The sequence below is a fragment of the Capra hircus genome, chromosome 25 (genome assembly GCF_001704415.2).
Source record: "Capra hircus breed San Clemente chromosome 25, ASM170441v1, whole genome shotgun sequence".
Lineage (NCBI taxonomy): Eukaryota > Metazoa > Chordata > Mammalia > Artiodactyla > Bovidae > Capra > Capra hircus.
Genome location: NC_030832.1, coordinates 41,912,333 through 41,936,151, shown reverse-complemented (window position 1 = coordinate 41,936,151; position 23,819 = coordinate 41,912,333). Strand labels below are relative to the sequence as shown.

The window sequence follows — 23,819 nt, the reverse complement described above, 5'->3', positions numbered from 1 at the left end:
TTTCAGAGCCCTGTCCCATCCCGCCCACGTCAGAGGTGCCTGCACACAGACACCCCCGTGCTCTGTGAGGGGACAGCTACCAGGAGAGCTCCCGGGAGGCACGCCACCGCGGGGCAGGGAGGTGCCAGCCCCGGGGCATCAGGCGTGGCAGGAGCACCGTGCGGTGTGGACGTCAGACGCCAAGCTCACGCCACTCCAAGTAGAGAAAACCTCTTTCCAGAAAACCTTTAATATTCTCCTCTGTTTCTTTCTGTCTTTTTTCAGCCACGCCACGCACCATCCCCAACCAGGGATCAAACCCACAGCCTTCGCACCACAGGCACGGAGTCTTCACCACTGAACCACCAGAGAAGTTCCTGTTCTTTCCTTTGGAGGTTTTATCAGGATCCCGTCATAAGCTGCGAGTTGTAACATTTACCTGGGCTGACGCCCAAAGACTACACCGAGATGACTCTGAAGACATGAACAGCTGGAGCTGAGGCCCACAGAGGCCACCTGCACCTTGCATTATTCTTGGGTGTCCAATTATTTTTTTGCCTCGATTACACGATTTTCAAGAAAACCTTAATCCACAGGGATGGCGGGCAGCGCTCTCTTTGGGGGTGGTCTCCACCACGCTAACCTTTCCTATTTCACATCTGAGTAAGTCTGTAGTTTTTTATTATAATTTACTGCAATTCTTTAAACAGCTAATTTGAGAGTAAACGTGAAACACACATTTAGAGAACGCTGTAAGAGAACTCCTGGTCTGGGCTACCTAAACAGGGCTCAGCCCCCGCAGGAGATGGCATCGCCCAAGGATCCCGCGCCTGCCCTGCCGCCTGACCCCGGGCAGCCCCGCCAGAAAGCCTCATCCTAAGACTGAGCCCCCCGACCCCGCTGCACAGCTGGCCAACGGCACCTGCCACCTCGAGGTGATGTGTAACTAAAGCATAAAATGATATTAAAAAACAAGCGTATAAATATTCATTTGGAACAGACTTGTTAACAGGCTATTTTGAGCTCCAGTTCAATTTGGAACTATTCAAAGGCCAACTGAACAATCAAGGGCTGTGACATGACTCTGGAATCACTGACTTCAGGTGGGGACGCTCAGAGCGCTTGAATCACAGCTCCGCCTCGTGATTTAAACAGAGAAGCTTGGGCTCCCTTGTCTGAGCAGGCCGAGGGCATGGGGCGGGGTTGTGCTGCCCCGAACCCCAAGCACAAGGGGGAGCGGGGGGGGGGGCCCCCTCTTCAGAGGAGGGCTGGCAGGCCTCCTGCCCAAGGCGTGCGGCTCCCTCCCCCCAGCGCCTCCTGCACCGCCTGGCAGGGCAGAGCTGGAGAAGAAGGCTGGAGAGGAGGGCGGGGGCGCAGGAGCCACGGGGCAGAGGCAGACAGGAAGCGAGCACGCGGTCACCTCAGGAGCAAGGGCCAGAGCGAGGGCAGGCAGAGCAGAGGGTCAGCCTACGCGGCAGCGCACCCGCCCACAGAGGGCAGCACCAGGGGCTCTGAAGCCACCGGTGTGTGCGAGGGCCACAGGGGCCAGAGGGCAGACAGAAAGAGGACGAAGAGCAGCCGAGGAGGGCTGCACGGAAGAAGCAGCCGGGAGCGAGTGGGGCCGAGACCACCTCCCAGAGCAAAGCAGCAGAGATGCCCGCAGGGGACGGAGGAGGAGGGAAGCGGCTAGGAGCACAGGCTGTGCCCACAGAAGTGACCTCGCAGGGTGGGGACGCCCCCATGGGCAGGAGAGGAGGGGCCGTGAACAGCTCGGCCTCGGGGGACAAGGGCTGAACAAACTGGCGCAAACGTGCTGCTCCCCCAGGAGCCTGCTTTCCCGATGTTCCCAAGATCTCACCCGGTAACGTCCCAGATCAGCCTGCCCCACCTGCCCACAGGCCGGGGCCCCCCTCCCGGAGCGCCCGGGGTGGGGTTGTTGGGGAGCGGACTCGGCAGAACAGGCCTGCAGCCCGACACACACACGGCCGCCAGCACCTCTGGGCGGGACACAGGCGTCCAATCGCACAGCCCCTCCTCTCCGCGGGAACCTTCTCTCCACACAGCCCCTCCTCTCCGCGGGAACTTTCTCTCGCTCCATCGTGGCCCTTCTGCTGAAGCAGGGGAGAAACTCATAAAAAATTAAACTTCTGGCTCTGTGCTCACGCTGAACCCTGGGGTCAGTGGCATTTTCGTGCACCCCTGGGAGCTCAAAGAGAGGCCCTCGTTTCTCAGGGGAGTAGCCGGCCAGCTTGTCCGTCCATTAACGCCTGTTTGCGCCCGCGTCTGCAGGAGGGGGTAAGGCCTGAGCACGAAAGCGCGCTCTGCAGGCAGGGCCGCTCATGCTGCCCGGACATTGTCGTCTTCAGCGCACCCCGCGCAGAAAGGCCTGCGTGCGAGGAGCGGTGAAGGGCGTCAGGCGCTGTGAGGCTGCAGGAGCCACCATGCCCTTCTCCCGACGGCGGGGGGCCGGCCCTCCACATCCTCCCCCGGCAGCTCCAGCCGCCACGGCATCAGACACCGGTCAGGGCTGGCACGTGCGGCCGCGCAGCACCGCTGGGAGGCAGGAGGGCAGGGCGGGGCCAGGCAGCCCAGCCGGGAAGGACACTGGCCCTGTCGGGGCCCCACTCTGAGCTGCGTCTGGGGCAGTGGCTTCCCACCCAGGCCTGCCTGGCAGGGCAGCTCAGAGGGCGGAAACGGTGCTCCTGTGGCTGGACCCGAGTTCCCACCAAGAACAGCCCTGAAGTGCGTGATCCCTCTGGGCAGTGACATGGTCCAGACGCTCGCTTGGACGGCGGGAGGAGGCAGAGCTTGATTTGTGACGAGTGCCCGGGAGTGTTCCCCAGGCAGCACCAGGCGCCCGCCGAGGCTCAGATGCCTGGCGGTCACATGGCAGCAAACAGGTCACTGTCAGTGACCGTCCCCAGCTGCTCAGAGTCCTCAGCGCATCCTTGCCTCGGGCTCCGAGGAGCGGAGAGCGGACCCGGCCGACACACGCTCCCCAGCACCTCTGTCCCGCGCGAGGACCCAGCACACACCTCTGCCGACAAGGGCACGGGCCCACTGCCAGCCACTCTAGTACAGTGGCCGCGCGCCCCGGGCCACTGGGGACAGGCAGGCGGCCGTGTGTTCGTTGGGAAGGATGGGGCTGCATGCCAGCCGCAGAGCTCAGAGGCCCTCTCCACACCCCTGGGGCAGCCGCAGAGCCGCCCGAGGATGACCACGAAGCTCGGGGCCACCACAGCTCCTCAGGGAATCCTCAAAAGCTGAAAACCCTCCAGGGCTGCGGGTTGGAGCCGAGGTCCCAGAGGCAGAAAGAGGGGAGAGAGCGAGCTGACCCCACGTGGGCCGCGGCTGGCGGGCAAGACCCAGCAGGATTCAGGGACACAAGCGAGCCATGCACACGTACCCAAAGGAGGTCAGGGGTTCGGCTGGGAGCAAGGTCACCAGCAGCTCCAACGGCAGGGCCGCCAAGACGCCCTGAGGCGGCAGGCAAGGCCCACAGAGGGAGCCCGGGGTGCAGAGGGGGATGTGTGTGTGTGTGTGTGTGTGTGTGCGCGCGCGCGTGGGTGTGTGTGTTGGGGTGTGTGTGTGCATGGGTGTCGGGTGTGTGTGTGTGTGTGGTGGGGTGTGTGTGTGTGTGTGCATGGGTGTGGGGGGGTGTGTGCGTGCACGTGGGTGGGTGTGTATGGTGGGGTGTGTGTGTGTGCATGGGTGTGGGGGGGTGTGTGTGCGTGGGTGTCGGGTGTGTGTGTGTGTTGGGGTGTGTGTGTGCACGTGGGTGTGTGTGTGTGTGGTGGGTGTGTGTGTGTGTGCATGGGTGTGGGTGTGTGTGTGTGCACGTGGGTGGGTGTGTATGGTGGGGTGTGTGTGTGTGCATGGGTGTGGGGGGGTGTGTGTGCGTGGGTGTCGGGTGTGTGTGTGTGTTGGGGTGTGTGTGTGCACGTGGGTGTGTGTGTGTGGGTGTGTGTGGTGGGGTGTGTGTGTGCATGGGTGTGGGGGGGGTGTGTGCGTGGGTGTGTGTGTGTCAGCCACAGCAAGGGCTCTCGGGGTACAGCGCCCCACACGTGTGTGTGCGCGTACGTGTGTTCATACGGTGAGTGGTCCAGGGCACAGGAGGCCCTCGGGACCCCTGGCTAGGGAGTGGGCGGGCAGGGGTACAGGGCACTCGGCACGAGCACCAGCGTCCAGGTGGTCAGATCCAGGAGAAGCTCTCAGGTGGCAAGGATGGCAGGGCAGCTTAGGGGCGGCCAGCCTCCAGCCAGAAGGGCTTCAGCTTCCGCTGCCTCCCCCCGGGGTGGGGGAACCAGGGGGCACTACACCGCCGGGGCCCCCCACACAACAGGGACTTTCTCACCGCCAGAACTCAGGGTTTACTGCTGGAAGCCACGGCCCAGAGGATAAACAGTGGACGGAGGGACTAGGAGGGAGCCAGGTGAGGGGGGTACTCACGGGAGGAAGGGCAGAGCTGCTCCCGAGACCGATGCTCCCACAGGAGCAGGCGGACAGCCTGCAGGCCCCGCCCCCGACACCCGGCCCTACCACAGGCGCCCCACCCGCACCCGCAGCCCTGGGCCAGGCCGCCCTGCCCCACTGCTGCCTGCTCAGTGTCCCCCTTCCTGACCAAACACACAAACCCACCTGGAGGCAGACCTCAGCACCACGGGGATGAGACACCCGCCACACGGCGAGGCCTGTGGCCGCCTCATGGCCTGCATTTGCAGGACGGCCCGGTCCAAGACCCGGCCCAGCTTGGTCCAGCCTCAGGGAGGCGCACCCGTGTCCACAGGCCTGGCCGGGAGCCGCGTGGCAGCCCGACAGGGCAGGGGCGGCTGGTGAGACAGAGCCAGGCGCTGGTTTCAGGAACGCTGTCCCAGAGGACAGGGTGCCCCCCACACTGGGGCTCCTGCCCCCGTGGCGCCTGGCTGGGCCCCCGGGGCAGCACACACGCAGGAGGGGGGAAACCAGCGCGGCTTCTGGGGGCCCAGAGGGGGACCCAGAGGGGGACCCATAACTCCCCGGACAGAGGAGCCTCCAGAGCCCACCCACTCAGAGCCCACCTGTGTACTCGGGAGCCCCGATGCCCAGCCAGCCGGGCTCGCAGGGCTGAGCTCAGGGCGCCCCAAGTCTCACGCAGGGGCAGCGCTGGCGTGTATGGGGAGTCAAGGGCGGGATGCAGGTGCCCCTCCGGCCCGGGTCCTGCTCAGACTCGAGAAGGGCCACCTGGGAGGGGAGCCCAGGATGCCCAGGCTGGTGGCACACAGCCGTCTTCACGTACAGCATCTAATTTCAATCCTTAAATGTCTCCAAAGGTCAGCACACATTTCTCAGAAAAAAATTTTAAAAATCCAAACAGCAGAAACAGAACCAGAGAATGAGGCAAGCAGAGGCTGACGTAACTGCGATCAAGGGGCCGGAGAGGAGCAGGCTGAGGGGCCCGCCGCCCGGCCACCGCCCCCAACGTCCTATCAACCGGAACCACCAAATTCAATTTGCATTCCCAGATAAACAAAGGCCACACAGAAAATACTCTCATCTGACCTTGAAACGTGAGAAGGAAAATCACCCTCTGCAATTTCAATTCAAGTCCAACTGTAATGAATATCTCAATTTAGCCGATCCATTACCAGCCTGTAACTGCAGGGGTGGGACAGCTCCAAATTCTGGGGAGGGGGCCCGAGGCTGGTTTGGTGCAGCCCCCCTGGGGCAACAGGGGCGCAGGGCCAGACGCAGTGGGGGCCCTCAGACCCTCTAGAGCAGCTGCCCGGACCCTCGCACTTGGCTCTCAGGAGCACCTCCAGGAGGAGACAGCAGCTGAGTAATGAGGTGACCCGGCCTCTCGTGTGCACCGGTCTCTCTAGGCCCCACGGCGTCCCAGGGGTGCTGGTCAGCGCAGGCTCGGGCCTTCACTCACTGAGCACCCTGAGCCCCTAGCCTCGAGGTGAGCACTACAGAAATGAAAAATGAGGAAAAGGGTTTCATAAGGTCACACCTCCTGTCCTCAGGGAGCTCATGGCCCAGCACAGGAGACGGGATAAAAACCAGGACCAGCAGAACCAGGACCAAGAGGGGAGGGAAGGAGCACAGCTGCCCGAGGACAACAGCCAGGCCAGGGGGGCAAAGGGCTGGGGGGCCCGACGCCTCCCTGCCGTCCTGGCCGGGCCAGGCGGTCAGAGGGCAGCACCAGGCCGCGGGCTCTGAGCGCACCTGTGAGCTTGGGCCAACATGAAATTGAGACAGCACCGTCTACCCCTGTGTGCTCCCGAGTCGCCAGAGGACCCCAGCAGCCACTCTGACCGAGGCTCCAGCCTGCAGACAGTGCCAGCAGCGCCCTCCAGGCCTGCAACTGACCCCGAACCCGCGACAATCCTTCCGGCTGCCTGGGCGCCACCTGGGCAACACAGCCCGGTACACCCGTTCATTCTCCCCAGACGCTGCTGTCCTGACAACCCGCCGGCCAGAAGCCTTCCCGGGAGGCTGGCGTCCACTGCGTCCACCAGGCGTGCGGCCGTGGCCCGCAGGGCTCCCGGGGAGGAGCAGGCGCGGCCACACTCCCTCTAGTCTCCGCCTGATCAGCACCTGCGGGGCGCCCCCCGGGCTGGAAGGACGGGAGGACGGGAGAAGTCAGGCTCGAAAAGCTGCCAGGCGCTCCCTCACTGGCCCCAGGGAGGCGCCCGCCCAGCCCTGCTGTGCCCACAGAGCCGCTCGCCTGCCAATTGCGCGTCCGCCCCAGGCACGGGGCCCGGGGCTGACACGCGCCTGGAGAAAGGCCAGTGCCGCTCAGTTCCTCTTGCCCTTGAAGAGCCGACGAAGACAGAAGCGGCCTTTCCACGGCAGGCCTGGTCGGGGAAGCAGGAGCACCCCTCCGCTCACCCACAGGACGGGGCCCGAGAGCCCCCAAGACCACGCCTTGGGGCAGGACTCCTGACCTCACCTTGCAGATGCCGCCTGGGGCCCAGGGGAAAAAGCGCCTAGTGGGTCTGGGTTGGGGCAGCCGGCGGGGGGGCAGCGGCGGCTGGGGCTGCGTGGTCCTGGGGCGGGGGGCGGGGGGGGTCCGCCCTGCCCCCACCACCTGCGCGTTGCATGAGGGGACCCAGGGACACTGTTCACCCCTCGAGATTCCTCAGAAGAAACGCACTTTGTTCAGAGACGGATGGACTCCCTGACACACGGCGCGCGCTCTGCTTCCGACCTTCTGCGTAACCCTTGCGATCGCCTTAGACGCGGCCTCGGGCTCCCTGCGTCCTGCTGCAGGGCTGTGGGAATGCCCCACAGCTTATCCAGTGACAAGGAAGGCTGCGGCCCCACGAGTGGGAAGGCAGCGAGCCCCAGCCAAGGCCCGGGCTGCCCCTGGATGAGGTGTCACCCAGAGGCCCGGGGCGAGTGCCACGTCTGAAGAGGGCAGAGTGCAAGCAGGTGCGGTGGTGAGGGGTGCCTCCCCGCTGAGAAGACCAGTTTGCCGTAGAGGAAGCACCACCCGGGGCTCCAGAAAGGCGACAGGAGAGCCACGAAGACTCCAGCAGAGGCTGGGGCCCACCCGCCTACACGGGGCAGCGGGCCGCAGGGGCCCCCGGGGGCCTGGGCCCGGGAGTGCACAGCGTGGGGTCAGGGTCAGCAGTGGGTGGGGCGTCAGGGTCAGGAGTGGGTGGGCCGCCAGGGTCAGGGTCAGGAGTGGGTGGGCCGCCAGGGTCAGGGTCAGGAGTGGGTGGGCCGCCAGGGTCAGGGTCAGGAGTGGGTGGGTCCCCAGGTCAGGGTCAGGAGTGGGTGGGTCCCCAGGTCAGGGTCAGGAGTGGGTGGGCCGCCAGGTCAGGGTCAGGAGTGGGTGGGCCGTCAGGGTCAGGAGTGGGTGGGTCCCCAGGTCAGGGTCAGGAGTGGGTGGGCCACCAGGTCAGGGTCAGGAGTGGGTGGGCCGTCAGGGTCAGGAGTGGGTGGGTCCCCAGGTCAGGGTCAGGAGTGGGTGGGCCGCCAGGGTCAGGAGTGGGTTGGTCCCCAGGTCAGGGTCAGGAGTGGGTGGGTCCCCAGGTCAGGGTCAGGAGTGGGAGGGTCCCCAGGTCAGGGTCAGGAGTGGGTGGGCCACCAGGGTCAGGAGTGGGTGGGTCCCCAGGTCAGGGTCAGGAGTGGGTGGGCCGCCAGGTCAGGGTCAGGAGTGGGTGGGTCCCCAGGTCAGGGTCAGGAGTGGGTGGGTCCCCAGGTCACGGTCAGGAGTGGGTGGGCCGCCAGGTCAGGGTCAGGAGTGGGTGGGCTGTCAGGGTCAGGAGTGGGTGGGTCCCCAGGTCAGGGTCAGGAGTGGGTGGGCTGCCGCTCACCCACTGAGTGACTCTACCAGGAGTCCCCCTACAGGCAAGGTCTAGTTCTCCACTCAGACCAACACGGGGGAAAAGACACTTCAGGGACATCCACGCAGCGACTCCGTTTTCACTGGTGACCCTCCACCCCGCAGGGAGTCTGGAGTGAGCGGCGCTGGGCAGGGTGGGCAGGGAGGAACTGAGCAGCTGCGATAATTCAACGACATTCAGGAGACGCCGGCCGAAGGTTGCCAGTGGATAACTCAGAGAACAAGCCTAGGCGTGTGAATAGAAGGCGGAGAAAAGCGAAGGCCTGGCATGACTGTGAACACTTACTGAACTTCCTGAAACTCCTGGAGGAGAGAAGGAGCCTCACCCGCCACGGAGGCCTCCAGAGCGGAGCCCGACCACCACGTGGACCCACCTCCAGGCACCAAGGAGGAGGCGCCCTGGGGCCCCACACAAGCCGGCGCGCCCCGCCCCGCCCCCGTCGACTGTGAACGTCTGAACAGCACCCCCGCCCCCGCCCCCCCCGCCCCGTTGTCTGTGAATGTCTGCAATGAAGCCCTGCCAGCTCCCTGTCGTCTGTGAACGTCTGCCCCCCACGGCCCCCCGGCTCCCTGTCATCTGTGAATGTCCGCACAGCAACCCCGCCAGCTCCCCGTCGTCAGGCCCCAGGTGACACTGGAGGCCACCAGAGCCATCATCGAAAACACACACGCACGGCCTGGGAGCAGGCGCCGGCTGCTGGCTCCACGCATGCACCCCACCGCAGTCCCCAGGCACGCGGGCTCTGGAGGCCAGTCATGAGGTCTCTGTGTCCAGACCCCACGCTGATCACGGCCACCAGCACATGCTCGCAGCCTTGGGTCCCTGCTCACACAGGCCACCAGTCACGGCAAACGGAGCGCCTCCTGTGAGTCCCCATCGATGCAGAAGAGAAGGCCACGGTGGCCAGCTCTGTGTGCACCCGGTGCCCTAGGACGAGCTGTGGGGCGTGGGCCGCCCGGGCCCCTCACTCACGGCACAGGCCACGCACAGCCTCAGCCCCTCTGCCCGCCGCTCCAGGCCCGCGCTGCCTCGGGGCTCACAGGCCCAGCCCTGTTCCGCCCACAGAGCACTGAAGAAGCGCCTGCTTCCCAGGGACACCCGCCACCACCCCAGGTGGCCCCCATGCCGGCCCCGCATGGCCCTGGGTCCTTCGTGAACACGGCCCCACGGATCAGACGCTGAGACCTTGTGACGCAAAGACGCCTTTCTTTGAAATGGCCTTTTTACAGCAAATTGCTCAAGTGGCAGGCTGCGGGCAGAGACGGCGATTGACAGCCTGGCTTGCAGAGGGAAGGGGCCTGCGGGAGCCCCAGGGGGTGGCCCAGGCCCTCCCCGAGGGGCTCAGACTGGCCGTCAACGCCCACCAGGCGGCCAGGCCAGAGGGCCCGCTGCACCACGCGCCAGGGCCCCCAGCCACCACCCACCGAGTCACTGAAGGAGGCAAGGTTACTTTAGGGGCACCTTCTCAATGAGCCTCACAAGGTTCTCAGGCATTAATGTTACAAAACCATTTTTTGAAGAATTCATTTTTTAGACAAAATTTACATAAAATCTACCATCACACCATTTCAATGTGAACAATTCAGTAGTTTTAGTATATTTGCAACGTGAGAGCTGGACCATAAAGACAGCTGAGCACCAAAGAATTGATGCTTTTGAACTATGGTGTTGGAGAAGGCTCTTGAGAGTCCCCTGGACTGCAAGGAGATCCAACCAGTCCAACCTAAAGGAAATGGGCCCTGAATATTCATCGGAAGGACTGATGCTGAAGCTCTAATACTTTGGCCCCCTGATGCGAAGAGCTGACTTACTGGAAAACACCCTGATGCCGGGAAAGACTGAAGGCAGGAGGAGAAGGGGCCAGGATGTTTGGATGGTGTCACCGACTCTACGGACATGAGTTTGAACAAGCTCCGGGAGACAGTGAGGACAGAGGAGCCTGGCGTGCTGCAGCCCGAGGGGTCGCAGAGCCGGACACGCCCGAGTGATGGACCAGCATCAGCATCGACTGCAGAAGCTCTTCGTCACCCTCCACCCTGCTCCCCACCACCGCCCCACCGTGAGTCTGCTGATTGGGGACACCGTCTTCCTGGACTCGTACACCTCAGGGCCCTCTCTGACTGGCTTCTTCCAACGAGCATCTTGGTTTCAAGGTCCATCGCACATCACCACGCAGCCCTGCTCCACCTCCTTGTTGGACGGACCATGGCTCAGCTACCCACTCAGCCTGCATGGACGCTGGGCAGCCTCCAGCTCAGACGACTGTGCACGCGGGTGTGTGAACAGCTGCCCCAGCCGCCCCACACCACGATTCCCATCCCAGCAGCGGTGCCGAAGGGTGCGGCCTCTCCCCCTCCTCGCCAACACCCGCTTCCCGTTGTTTGAAAGGAGCCGCCCTCTGGGGCGAGAGGTGACATGTCCGGGGTTCGGGCCCATTCCTCTAGTGATTACTGACACTGAGCAGCTCTTCACGTCCTTATGGGACGTTCATTTACCTCCTTTGGAGGAATGTCTATTCAAGTACTTAACCCATGCTTTTAATCAGACTGTTTCCTTGATGGCTGAGTTGTGAGAAGTCTTCATATATTCTAGACACCAGACCGTTATCAGATACTTGGCAAACATTTCCTTTCTTACACGGGTTGACTTTTTTTAGTTTCTTGATGGTGCCCTTTGATGAATTTAATTTTATTTCAATAAAGACGATTTTACTCTTTTTTTTTTTTTGCTTTTGTATGAAGACATTTGTGTATGTTTTTGCTTGGTATTCAAGAAACCGTTCTCACCTGACCCAAGGCCACAGAAATTTACGCCACCAGCGTTCTTCTAGGAGCTTTATAGCTTTAGCTCTTGCATCTGGGTCTCCGATCCATTTGAGTTAGGTCTTGCACTCAGTTTGAGGCAGGGGTCCAAAATGTATTCTTCTGAAGCTGTCTCGGCACCATAAAATGCATTAGAAAGAGACCCCTCCTCTTCTATTTTTTGGTGTTAGTCACTTCTATAAATGTAAGGTAGACTCACCAGTGGAGCTTTGCTGGACACCCTTTGCTTGTTAATTACCACGGTCTGTTCAGATCCCCGGTGCTGCTGAGTCAGTCTCGGTGCTCGCCGCCTTTCTGGGACGCTGCCCCTGCCGCCCAGAGGAGCTCCACGCTGCCTCGCACGGCTCCTCGTGTCCACTTACGGTCACTCCCGCTTCCAGTCTCATCAACAAGAGACGCCTCTCACGTTCGCTCGGGCACTCCAGCCACAAGTCGGTCGGTCTTACTCATCTTTTCCAATAACCAGCTTCCTGCTTGCGGTCTCCCCTGCGGTCTCTGTCTTACTGTCTCTTCACTGCTTCCTTCCTTGGCTGCTTTGGGTCTGTTTCGCTGGCTTCTCCGTTTCCGGCTTCTGAAGGCAGTCTGACTTCGGGTCCCCCGGTGGCGGTGCGGGGTTCGCAGCTGTGCGCCTCCCTCGGGGCACCGCCTCAGCTGCACTCCTGCCCTGGTCTGCTGCTTTTTGATTCTGGTTCCTTACCAAGTATTTTCTAACTTGCCCTGTAACTTCTTCTTTGACTGACTGGTTATTAAGAAACACGTTCTTTAATTCCTGCCTTTTGTGAATTTTCCAGGGAGAAGGCAGCGGCACCCACTCCAGCGTCCTTGCCTGGAAAATCCCATGGGCGGAGGAGCCTGGTGGGCTGCAGTCCATGGGGTCACTGAGGACTGGACACGACTGAGCGACTTCACTTTCACTTTTCACTGTCTTGCACTGGAGAAGGAAATGGCAACCCACTCCAGTGTTCTTGCCTGGAGAATTCCAAGGACTGGGGAGCCTGGTGGGCTGTCGTCTATGGGGTTGCACAGAGCCAGACACGACTGAAGTGACTTAGCAGCAGCAATGAATTTCCGAGTTTCCTTTTTTAAACTGATTTCTAGCCTCAGTCCACTGGGGCAGAAGGACACACTCTGCGTGGTGCCGAGCATTCTGCATAAAGCACACTTCGTGTCCTGACACACGCTCGGTCCTGGGCAGCGTTCCCTGTGCCCCTGAGAAGAACGTGTGCTCTGCCATCGAGTGGGCTGTCTTACAACTGTGTCCGTGCCTAGATGCCCTCGCCTACAAACCGGGACAGACAGCCCTACCTCGTGAGCCTCTCACACAAGCTCACGGAGAGGAGGTACACAGAGGAACCGCCGCATACCTGCACCCAGGACCTCCAGGGGCGTGGAGGAAATAAGCCGCGCTCCAGACAACCCAGGGAGCAGTCCCTCCTCAGGGCAGGCTGGCCCCACTGAGAAGCACTCAGCCCTGTGACCTCTGCGCTACACTCTGATTTCCTAGGAAAGTTTGACTCGGAAAGAGGATCCACCTTTAGGGCCGCTGGGGCGGGGTGGGGGGTGGGGTGGGTGGAGGGCGGAGAGAGCGAAGTAAAGACCCGGAGGCCCGTGGGGGGGTGGGGGGGGGCTTGTGCACGTGCCCCCCCCCCCCGAGACGCAGCAGGAGTGGCGACAGGCAGGACTTCTTTCCTGCATTCCTGGGAGGGGATGAGGCGGGCGCCACCCGGCTTACCCTGTGGGCGTCCCGCAAGTGCTGAGGAAGAGCCGCCCCTGGAAGCCGTGAGTCACCCGCTTCTCCAGGAGCCCCTCCCTGTGCTGAGCCCTGCAGCCTTTCAGGGGGAGCCACCGCCCTGCTCAGCAACCCCAAAGGCAAACAGCACTCAGCAAGACGAGGAAGCAGCCTGGGGACAAAGACCGCTTCTCTCCACACAAACTCTCCAGAGGAAGTGGATTTCAAAGCGGCCATCTGTCTGAGATTAGCATCCCAAAGCTGTACCACCAAGCGAGCAAGGAGCCTGGCTCGCCCGAGCCCAAACTGCATCACAGCAGCAGAAAGAGTCCCATTTAAATGGTAATAACGCCAAGTGCTTAGGAAGCATTTTACAGAAAGAAGAGCCCAACCGCACCCCAGCTCCAGGCAGGCTGGACCAGACCCGCCCTCCCGGAAGCCCACCTGGACCTTCCCAGACTGAGTCCAGAGGAGAGGGACGTGAGCTGGGGGCCCATCGCCCGGGGTGGGGTGCGCAGGCCGGGACGCGCCCTGCAGCTGAGGGCAGAGGCACCCTGGCACACCTCAGGCAGCTGCAGGGGTGGGCGGGTGGGGGCACTGGAGGGGGCCCAGGGCCGGCCAGGCGGTCTGTGGACGGCAGAGAGAGGGACACCGCTGAGTGCCACCGGGGGCACCGCAGGGGGCACCCCCGGCTCCCCAGGGTGGATGGGTGCCCTTCGAGGGCCGAGGGAGGCACCCCAGCATCCTGTTTCCGACATGCTGCACCCACCGCTCCCAGCACGGCGTCCCTGCATGGACAGGCCTGTCCGCCGGGAACGGCCCCGGGGAGAAGGGGCACAGGGACGAGCGGGGCCACCGTGCCTTCGGGCCTGCCCCTTGGAGCGCCTCTCAGCCTGCACGCAATGAAGCCAAGGAAAGGAGGTGAGGGAGCCGGCCTGCCCGCTGCCCGGTCAGCCTAGGGCTGCTCTCTGCTCTCCAAGGAGAGGGGTCCTGTGGCCCAGGCTCGGGGTCGACCGTCCAGCTCTGGGTAAATATGTAAAAAAATATAAAGAAAAGGAGCGGGCACCTGGATGATGAAACTCAGCGTGCAGCTACAATAGGTACAGCGGCGGTGGTCCTCGCCTGTCAAAACAGCGCAACGCGACTGCAGAGGCTAACGCGGGCTCCAGTCCACGCAGGAAAAGGGCTGAGAGGGAGCCCTGTTATTTACGAAACCCATTAGGACAGCTGGGAAGCTCTCTGGAGAAAACAAAGTGAACCCTCACTTCATAGCTCCTATCAAAAGACAGGCTCAGTGGATGAAAGGTTTTAGACATAAAACAAAATCGTGAAAGAGGACAATACGGGAACCTTTTTTGATGACTTAGGAAACAGAGACTCTTCCACACTCATACAGAAACAACACGGAAGCACTAGAGGAAAAGGCTGGTGGGTTCAGCTGGAAAAGAACTGGAAACGAGCACGCGGAAGAAGAGCCGTATAGCCAGATACAAAGGAAACGGCACGCTGGGAAACCAGTGTCCGGCAAAGGGCTGATTTCCTTAAGCTAGTAAAGCTCTCTAAAAAATTAATTTTTAAAAAGGCAGGCCAAATGTTTAAAAGATTATGATCAAATACACAGAAAAATATGTCATTAACAGGGACACTGAGAGCCCTTCACAAAAGCCACGATCTGAACGGCCAGCAAGCGCAGAAAACAGTGCTCAGCGTGGTCTGTCGATAGAGAAACACACGGGGAGACCGCAGGGAAGCACTGGGCACCGGCTGGGAGGCTGACAACCCCGAACGCCGGGGGCCGCGAGCGCCGGGTCCCTCCGGGGCCGGGGGACGGGAACCGGCAGCTTCTCAGCAAGATGCGCGGGCGGCATCCCGCGCCTCGGGCGCGCGAGACGCGAGCGCGCGAGTCCGCCACGGACGTGCAGGCTCCTAGCTTTCTCGCGGCGGTCAGGCAGGGCCCCGCCCAAACAGGACAGGACGGGCCGGGGACAAAGGCACCGCGTCAGCACGGCTGGGGTTAGGGGCGGGGCCGCTCTGCAGGGGAAAGCGCCACGGGCAGACGGGCACGGCCGCTGCTCAGCACCCTTCCTCGACGTTCCCAAGATCCACCCGAGCGGCTATGGCTTCGGGCCCTGTGGCCGTGGCTGTGTTGCGTTGTGGATGTTGACGGCACAGGTAACCAGGAGCCCGAACCCTAACCGAGAGCACTCCTGTCTGATGAGAGGGCTGAACGGTAGTCTCCTCCGTCTGGTGGGGGTGCTGACGGGGCTGAGGGCCCAGGGCTCCACTTCTCCAGACCGGACGGATTGTAGCTACTGTCCGAGCTGGACCCTGAGGGGTCGGCACTGCAGTGCACATCACGGGCCCGTCGGGAAGGTCCTACTCAGACAGCAACAGAAGTTTTCTCCTGACAGTCACCGAACGAGACTGAAAGGCCAGGCCTGGGCTGTGCAGGGCCCTCCTCCCGGGGGCACTGAGCCTGCGGCCGGCCCAGCGCCTGCTGCCTTCAGACCCTCCTGCGTGACGAGCAGGCCTGCTGCACAGGCTGAGGCAAGCTTACCAAGTCTTTGCCTTTATGAACTGTGCTTTTGGTGTTATATCTAAAAAAAATTATTGTCAAGCCTAAGATCACACAGATTTTCTCCAATATTTTTTCCTACAAGATCAAAGAGCCTTTATAAGTGTTAAGCCAGATAATGTGTACATAGAGGCAGCTGGCCCAAGATAAATGTTCAAAACTGGTTGGCTTCTATAATGTGCGTATTTTTCTAAACAGTACTGCTTCTAAGTATTTCTCCTAAGAATAATAAGAAATGCAAATGGATTTGGGGACATGTATGTTAACCAGATGTCCTTTTCATTATAGGGGACTGGAATCCAAAAGTAGGAAGTCAAGAAACACCTGGAGTAACAGGCAAATTTGGCCTTGGAATGCGGAATGAAGCAGGGCAAAGACTAATAAGAGTTTTGCCAAGAAAATGCACTAGCCATAGCAAACACCCTCTGCCAACAACACAAGAGAAGACTCTACACATGCACATCACCAGATGGTCAACACCGAAATCAGATTGATCATATTCTTTGCAGCCAAAGATGGAGAAGCTCTATATAGTCAACAAAAACAGGAGCTGACTACGGCTCAGATCATGAACTCCTTATTACCAAATTCAGGCTGAAATTGAAGAAAGTAGGGAAAACCGCTAGACCATTCAGGTATGACCTCAATCAAATCCCTTATGATTATACCATGGAAGTGAGAAATAGATTTAAGGGCCTAGATCTGATTGATAGAGTGCCTGATGAACTATGGAATGAGGTTTGTGACATTGTACAGGAGACAGGGATCAAGACCATCCCCATGGAAAAGAAATGCAAACAAGCAAAATGGCTCTCTGGGGAGGCCTTACAAACAGCTGTAAAAAGAAGAGAAGCGAAAAGCAAAGGAGAAAAGGAAAGATGTAAGCAACTGAATGCAGAGTTCCAGAGAATAGCAAGAAGAGATAAGAAAGCCTTCCTCAGCAATCAATGCAAAGAAATAGAGGAAAACAACAGAATGGGAAAGACTAGAGATCTCTTCAAGAAAATTAGAGATACCAAGGGAACATTTCATGCAAACATGGGCTCAATAAAAGACAGAAATGGTATGGACCTAACAGAAGCAGAAGATATTAAGAAGAGGTGGCAAGAATACACAGAACTGTACAAAAAGGATCTTCACGACCCGGATAATCATGATGGTGTGATCACTCATCTAGAGCCAGACATCCTGGAATGTTAGTGGAGGTGATGGAATTCCAGTAAAGCTATTTCAAATCCCGAAAGATGATGCTGTGAAAGTGTGCAAATTTGCCAGCAAATTTGGAAAACTCAGCAGTGGCCACAAGACTGGAAAAGGTCAGTTTTCATTCCAATCCCAAAGAAAGGCAATGCCAAAGAATGCTCAAACTACCGCACAATTGCACTCATCTCACACGCTAGTAAAGTAATGCTCAAAATTCTCCAAGCCAGGCTTCAGCAATATGTGAACCGTGGACTCCCTGATGCTCAAGCTGGTTTTAGAAAAGGCAGAGGAACCAGAGATCAAATTGCCAACATCCGCTGGATCATGGAAAAAGCAAGAGAGTTCCAGAAAAACATCTATTTCTGCTTTATTGACTATGCCAAAGCCTTTGACTGTGTGGATCACAATAAACTGGAAAATTCTGAAAGAGATGGGAATACCAGACCACCCGACCTGTCTCTTGGGAACCTATATGCAGGCCAGGAAGCAACAGTTAGAACTGGACATGGAACAACAGACTGGTTCCAAATAGGAAAAGGAGTACGTGAAGGCTGTATATCATCACCCTGCTTATTTAACTTATATGCAGAGGACCTCATGAGAAACGCTGGACTGGAAGAAACACAAGCTGGAATCAAGATTGCCGGGAGAAGTATCAATAACCTCAGATATGCAGATGACACCACCCTTATGGCAGAAAGTGAAGAGGAACTAAAAAGCCTCTTGATGAAAGTGAATGAGGAGAGTGAAAAAGTTGGCTTAAAGCTCAACATTCAGAAAACAAAGATCATGGCATCCAATCCCATCACTTCATGGGAAACAGATGGGGAAACAGTGTCAGACTTTATTTTGGGGGATTCCAAAATCACTGCAGATGGTGACTGCAGCCATGAAATTAAAAGACGCTTACTCCTTGGAAGAAAAGTTATGACCAACCTAGATAGCATATTCAAAAGCAGAGACATTACTTTGCCAACTAAGGTCCGTCTAGTCAAGGCTATGGTTTTTCCTGTGGTCATGTATGCATGTGAGAGTTGGACTGTGAAGAAGGCTGAGCGCCGAAGAATTGATGCTTTTGAACTGTGGTGTTGGAGAAGACTCTTGAGAGTCCCTTGGACTGCAAGGAGATGCCACCAGTCCATTCTGAAGGAGATCAGTCCTGGGTGTTCTTTGGAAGGAATGATGCTAAGGCTGAAGCTCCAGTACTTTGGCCACCTCATAGGAAGAGTTGACTCATTGGAAAAGACTCTGATGCTGGGAGGGATTCGGGGCAGGAGGAGAAGGGGACAACAGAGGATGAGATGGCTGGATGGCATCACAGACTCGATGGACATGAGTCTGAGTAAACTCCGGGAGTTGGTGATGGACAGGGAGGCCTGGCGTGCTGTGATTCATGGGGTTGCAAAGAGTCGGACATGACTGAGCGACTGAACTGAACTGATGTTAACCAGAGTATTATTTAGAATAAGGAACACAAGGATGAAAATAGGTATCGGTTGAGAGCTTGGCTAAATAAAGTGTTCATAAAGAAGCAGCCTACAGCCCAAAGGTTACGTTTTAAAAGAATACCTAACATGGAAAAAGTTCACAAAAGTTTAAGCAACACAGGAAGACCCAAACCAAACAGTATGAACAGTGTAAATTTCCCCTAAAGGTGCATCAGGAAAGCATGCCTTCTGCACACACGTCGACGTCAGGAAGAATGTGAGGCAGCGTGCGGCGGCTTTCGGGCCGGGGATGGTGGGAGGCCGTCCTGCTCACCTGTTCTCGTCTTCTCTGCTACCCTGTCAAACACTGTAATGAAGACGTGTTCCTCTGAAACCAAAGCCCTTTTTAAAGTTAACTGAATAAAATGCTGACATCTCCTCCGCCGCCCCCTGCCCTCCTGTCAGGGAGGGGGCATGCACGTCCGGCCATGGGGAGAGGGGCTCCCGAGGGCCGCGCCTCTGGCCTCCCCCTCATGCAGGTCAGCAAGCCAATCACACAAAGGCGTGCCGCCCGTCCCCGCGAGGCTCGTGGGGACCTGGATCCCCTGGGAATGTCAGGTCACCACTGAGGCACCCAGAGACGGGGACAGAACCTGGAGACAAATGGTACCAACGGAACCAGCACAAAGCCAAGTGCCACGTGGGAAAAGCCGGCACAGACGTTCACCAGAGGGATGCGCAAGAGCGGCCGCAGCCGCCCGGCTCACACAGGCCCAGACTGGAGCATCCTGAATGGCCAACAGCAGAATGGTGTACAGAACTCCAGCATTTCCCAAACGGAACATCACAGCCCCACGGTGAGCCACCGGCAACCACACACAACACGCGTGACTCTCAGAGCGGGGTGCCCGGGAGCAGCAGCACACAGCTGAGACAGAGGCGGGCGGGGCAGGGTCCCCCCGGGGGACTGTGGTCCTGCGAGGAGGAGGAGGGCGCGTCGGTGGGAGGGGTCTGGGAGAACCGGCAGAGCTGGGACAGGCAGACAGGGTCCCCTGTGAGGGTCTCGGGGACCTAGCCCCCCGAGATCAGCAGGGGTCTGACTGTGTACCACTGTCTCCGAGGCCACGAAACTGTCAGCCAAGCGGACGGTGAGGAGCCCAGTGTCGCGGGCAGGCCCCAGGCCCCGCGCAAGGAAGGACTGTAAGGATCAGCCTCCAAGGGAGCAGACCAGAAGGCTGTCCCGGCGGCCAAAACCTGGGCTCCCACGGAGGACAGGACGGGTCCCCGCGTGCGGTCTGGTCTCCTTCAGCCACCAGTGCTTCTGCCAATGGGCACAGCAGACCCGCAGGGGCCGGGCTGGGCACGTAGCGCTGTTCTGGAGGAGAGCAGGAGGCCTGCGTCTGTCTCTCTGCCGAGAGGAGGCAGGTCCAGCTGCTTGCGAAGGATGCCTCGTCCCACAGGGCTCTGTCTCTCGGGTCCAAAAGCCAAGTCAGGAATGCTCCCCGTCCCTGCAGACACCACCCTGTCTGTGCTGCGAGGCTCTGGCGTGACCTCGTGGGCTGTGCAGACACTCGGCACAGCACGCACCGTGGCCTCTGCCTGGGGGTGAAGGCCAGCAGAGAACAGGAAGGCTCGGTGCCTCCCTGACTGGGCCCCGAGAGGGGAGGCTGAGGCCTGCGCCCAGCAGAGGACGTGAGGCCTTCCCATGGCGCTCAGGGAGCTGTGCGTGTGTGCGCACGCGGGCACGTCCCGTCTTGGTGACCACAGCTCGGGACCAAGCAGCACAGAGGAGGCCCACCCTCGGGAGGACCACAGTCTGGGGCACGCAGCAGAGCCCTGGGCAGGGGCGGAGGACGGGAGCCCAGCCGTCAGGAGCTCCCAACGACGCCGCATGGGCAGTGAGGGCGGGCACGCGGGCCAGGGCAGCCGGCAGAGGGAGGGGTGACGAGAGCTCCACCCGCAGGGTGCTGCCCTCTGCCCTCGAAGGCTCGGCAGGCACCCGGCCGCAGCTGCGGTCACCTACCCCCCAAGGGACATGGCCTCCCCTCGGCCGCTGCTGGCCCAGCGCGGGGGCTCCCCGGGGTGACTCGGGCCACCTGGGCACCATCAGTATTCAATGGCGATGGACTCCTCTCTCGTTTGCCTGCTTTTGTGCTGCAGAGATAAGTAACATTTCTAATCTCTGCTATCTCCCAGCTGTAAATGTTCAAGCACTTTTTTCCTCCTTATTTAAAAAGCAAAATCTCGTTTTAGATTTGGAAGACAGACAGCTACTCCTCCTCACTGGAGTAACAGCCTGGCACCCAGAGGCCAGGCAGGCCCTGTGGACGGGAGGAACATGTCAGGCTGGAGACATCAAAGCCCCACAAACTTGAACCAGGAGATCCAAGTCCCTTCGAAACTCCTCCCCACACGGTCCGAGGCCTCCTGCTAGGCTGTCACTTCCTGCTGAGGATCCGCAGCCGTGAGCTGCCGGCGCTGACAGAGCGACCTCTGCAGACCAGCAGAGGCCAAACAAACACCCCAATGAAATGGGCCACTCCCCCCACGGAGCCCCCGGGAAGCCGACGAGGCCTAAGAACAAGCACGCGGGGGAGGGAGGGGGCCCGGGTGGAGGCAGCAAGGGGCCTGGCGCCGCAGGCTCCCCGAAGGCGGGCCCCCACTCCCCTTCTGCCACACGACAGCTGGGCCAGTTGGGGGGCACGGGCATCCAGGTACGACCCGTCGCCAGCTGGGACGCAGGGCAGGGCGTGCAGCTGCTGCAGATTCAGCGAACCCCGGGGTCCCCAGGCTCAGCAAGAGCCCGAGCAGCTTCCAGCCCCAAGGCGGGCGGGGGTCCGGGCCGAGGACAGCCCTCTAGCCCTCCTCCACACACGCACGGACCGCTGGCCTCCTGTCTGCTTCTGCAACCTGATGGGAAAGAAGCAGCCTTTTGCATTCCAGCTTTTAAGACAGGAACAAGAGATTCAAAACAACGTCACACCAGGCGCATCTGAGAATGAAACCCTGCTTCCCCGGGGGTGGTGACAGTGCCACCTGGACCCGACAATGGTAGGGGCCTGCTCAGGCCTGCCCGGCAGAGGGCAAGGCTGGGCAGCTGCCCGCCCACAGCACAGTGGGACCCGGGCGCTGTCCGTGGTCCTGACGCTGGCTCCCACCCAGAGTCCGAGACCCGGACAGCAGCCCTGGGTCACACCCTCACCCTGGCAACCGGTTCTGGTTTCACTGCCACCTTCCGCCATCCTTCCGGCCCTGGAGGGGTTCAGGCAGGACAAGAACGGCCCAGGGACCCGCCCCCAGCACGGCCGCCGGGATCCCGGGAGGGCCGGTCTGGGCTCACAGGCGGCTCACCCTCAAGTTCACCTTCACGCTCCAGACACGCCCAACAGGTTGACATCGGTGTTAAAACCTTATCATTTATGGAGCGACTCAGTTACTAGCGGCGTCTCAATTGCACATGTCAGAGAAAGAGAAAATTGCCTAATTAACTGCTTCCCCATCAGCAGAGAAGGGGCCGTGCTGCCAACTTGTCCTCAGCTCCTGTCTCCCGCGCTCCGAAACCCGTGCCCCTCTCGTCAGAGACCATGCCTAATCCTTGTCTCCCCCCAACGACAGGGACTGTGAGCAGACCACGTGCGCGACCCTCACCAGCCCGCCTGCCCCCACGGGCGGCCATCCCCGTCTCCACCCCGGAGGCGCTCCACCACCACAGGCACAGGAGGAATGCACACGCGCCCCTGTCACTGAGGCCACCAGCCAGCGAGCCGCTGTGACCGGGCCTGTCCACCAGGCTCCGCACTCTGAGCCCCCAGCAGACACACTGCGGCCAGCGTGTGGGCACGGGCAGTCAAGGTGAGCAGGCCTGAGGCTGCTTGGAGCACCGCGTCCCATTCCACCCCAGCTGCTCGGCAGGCGGGTCCCGATAGAGCCTCCGAGGTGACAACAAGCCGGCAGGGCCTCGTGGGCAGGCCCTGCGCCGGCCTGGTCCTCTAACAGTCAGCCAGCACCGACAGCTCCAGGGCAGCCTGGGCTCGCATGCGTGGCTGCACTGACCCCGCACTCCCCTTGGAGACGGGCTGCTGCTGGCAGGAGGAAGGTCGCCACAGCAGCAGCACCGAGCTTTACGGAGACGTCTCCCCACAAGGCAGCTCTCTCTGCTCGACGAGTGTGCTCCTTTGTACACTCTCTGGAGAAACCTGTATGCAGGTCAGGAAGCAACAGTTAGAACTGGACATGGAACAACAGACTGGTTCCAAAGAGGAAAAGGACTACGTTGAGGCTGTATATTGTCACCCTGCTTATTTAACTTATATGCAGAGGACATCATGAGAAACGCTGGGCTGGAGGAAGCACAAGCTGGAATCTAGATTGCCGGGAGAAATATCAGTAACCTCAGATATGCAGATGACACCACCCTTATGGCAGAAAGCGAGAACTAAAGAGCCTCTTGATGAAAGTGAAAGAGGAGAGTGAAAAAGCTGGCTTAAAGCTCAACATTCAGAAAACGAAGATCATGGCATCTGGTCCCATCACTCCATGGCAAATAGATGGGGAAACAGTGGAAACAGTGACAGACTTTATTTTTGGGGCTCCAAAGTCACTGCAGATGGTGACTGCAGCCATGAAATTAAAAGACGCTTACTCCTTGGAAGGAAAGTTATGATCAACCTAGATAGCGTATTCAAAAGAAGACAGACATTACTTTGTCAACAAAGGTCTGTCTAGTCAAGGCTATGGTTTTTCCAGTGGTCATGTATGGATATGAGAATTGGACCATAAAGAAAGCTGAGCACTGAAGAACTGATGCTTTTGAACTGTGGTGTTGGAGAAGACTCTTGAGAAAGTCTTGGATCCAACCAGTCCCTCCTAAAGGAAATCAGTCCTGAATATCCACTGGAAGGACTGATGTTGAAGCTGAAACTCCAACACTTTGGCCACCTGAGGTGAAGAACTGACTCATCTGAAAAGACTCTGATGCTGGGAAAGATTGAGGGCAGGAGGAGAAAGGGACGACAGAGGATGAGAGGGTTGGATGGCATCACCGACTCGATGGACGTGATTCTGAGTGAACTCCAGAGCTGGTGATGGACAGAGAGGCCTGGGCCGGCTGCAGTCCATGGGGTCACAAAGAGTTGGACATAACTGAATGACCGAACTGAACTGAAATTCTTAATCTGAAAACCAACTGCCTCATTCTGACCCCCCAAAGCCCATTCTGGGGAGGCTGAAGCTGCCGCATCCCACCATGATTCCCCAGCAAAAGAGCGTCTGACCTGGCCGGGACGTAAACCACCATCCCAGTCCCCACGCAGGCCTCTCGCCAGCCCCTTCCTGCTGTGGTGCACACCACAAGATCACCACCCACCCCGCTAAGCCCCAGCGGCTGAGGACTCTTCCTGGCGGGGAGGAGAAGCGATCCCTCTCCTGCAAACACTGAAACACACACAGCGTGTCCCCCTGAGGACCAAGTCCTGCCTCTCCTGGGAGCCCTGCCGGAGCTGGTGGGTCCTGCCCTCAGCTCCCCAGCGGCCAGCAGCTCACACTGCAGCCAGATCAATGTCCAAGGTGAGTACAAGACCGCCCCAGGCCCCCACCTACGAGCCCTACAACTGGCTCCCAGCAAACACGCGTCCCCCTGCCCTCTGCCTCACGTGGTCCCCACGCGGCGGGCTCGCCCCTCTGGCGCAGCGCTCGCATCTTCACACACCTGCCTTTAACCCTCAAGAACTCGGCCCCAGATCACCTGCCAAG

The 23,819-nt window shown here is 59.6% G+C and overlaps 1 protein-coding gene across 1 annotated transcript in view; it reads right to left on the bottom strand.

Moving 5' to 3' along the window:
• MAD1L1 (MAD1 mitotic arrest deficient like 1) overlaps nt 1-23,819 on the bottom strand; it is a gene marked incomplete at its 3' end in the record, with an annotated part of 218,357 nt that overhangs the window by 106,802 nt on the left and 87,736 nt on the right.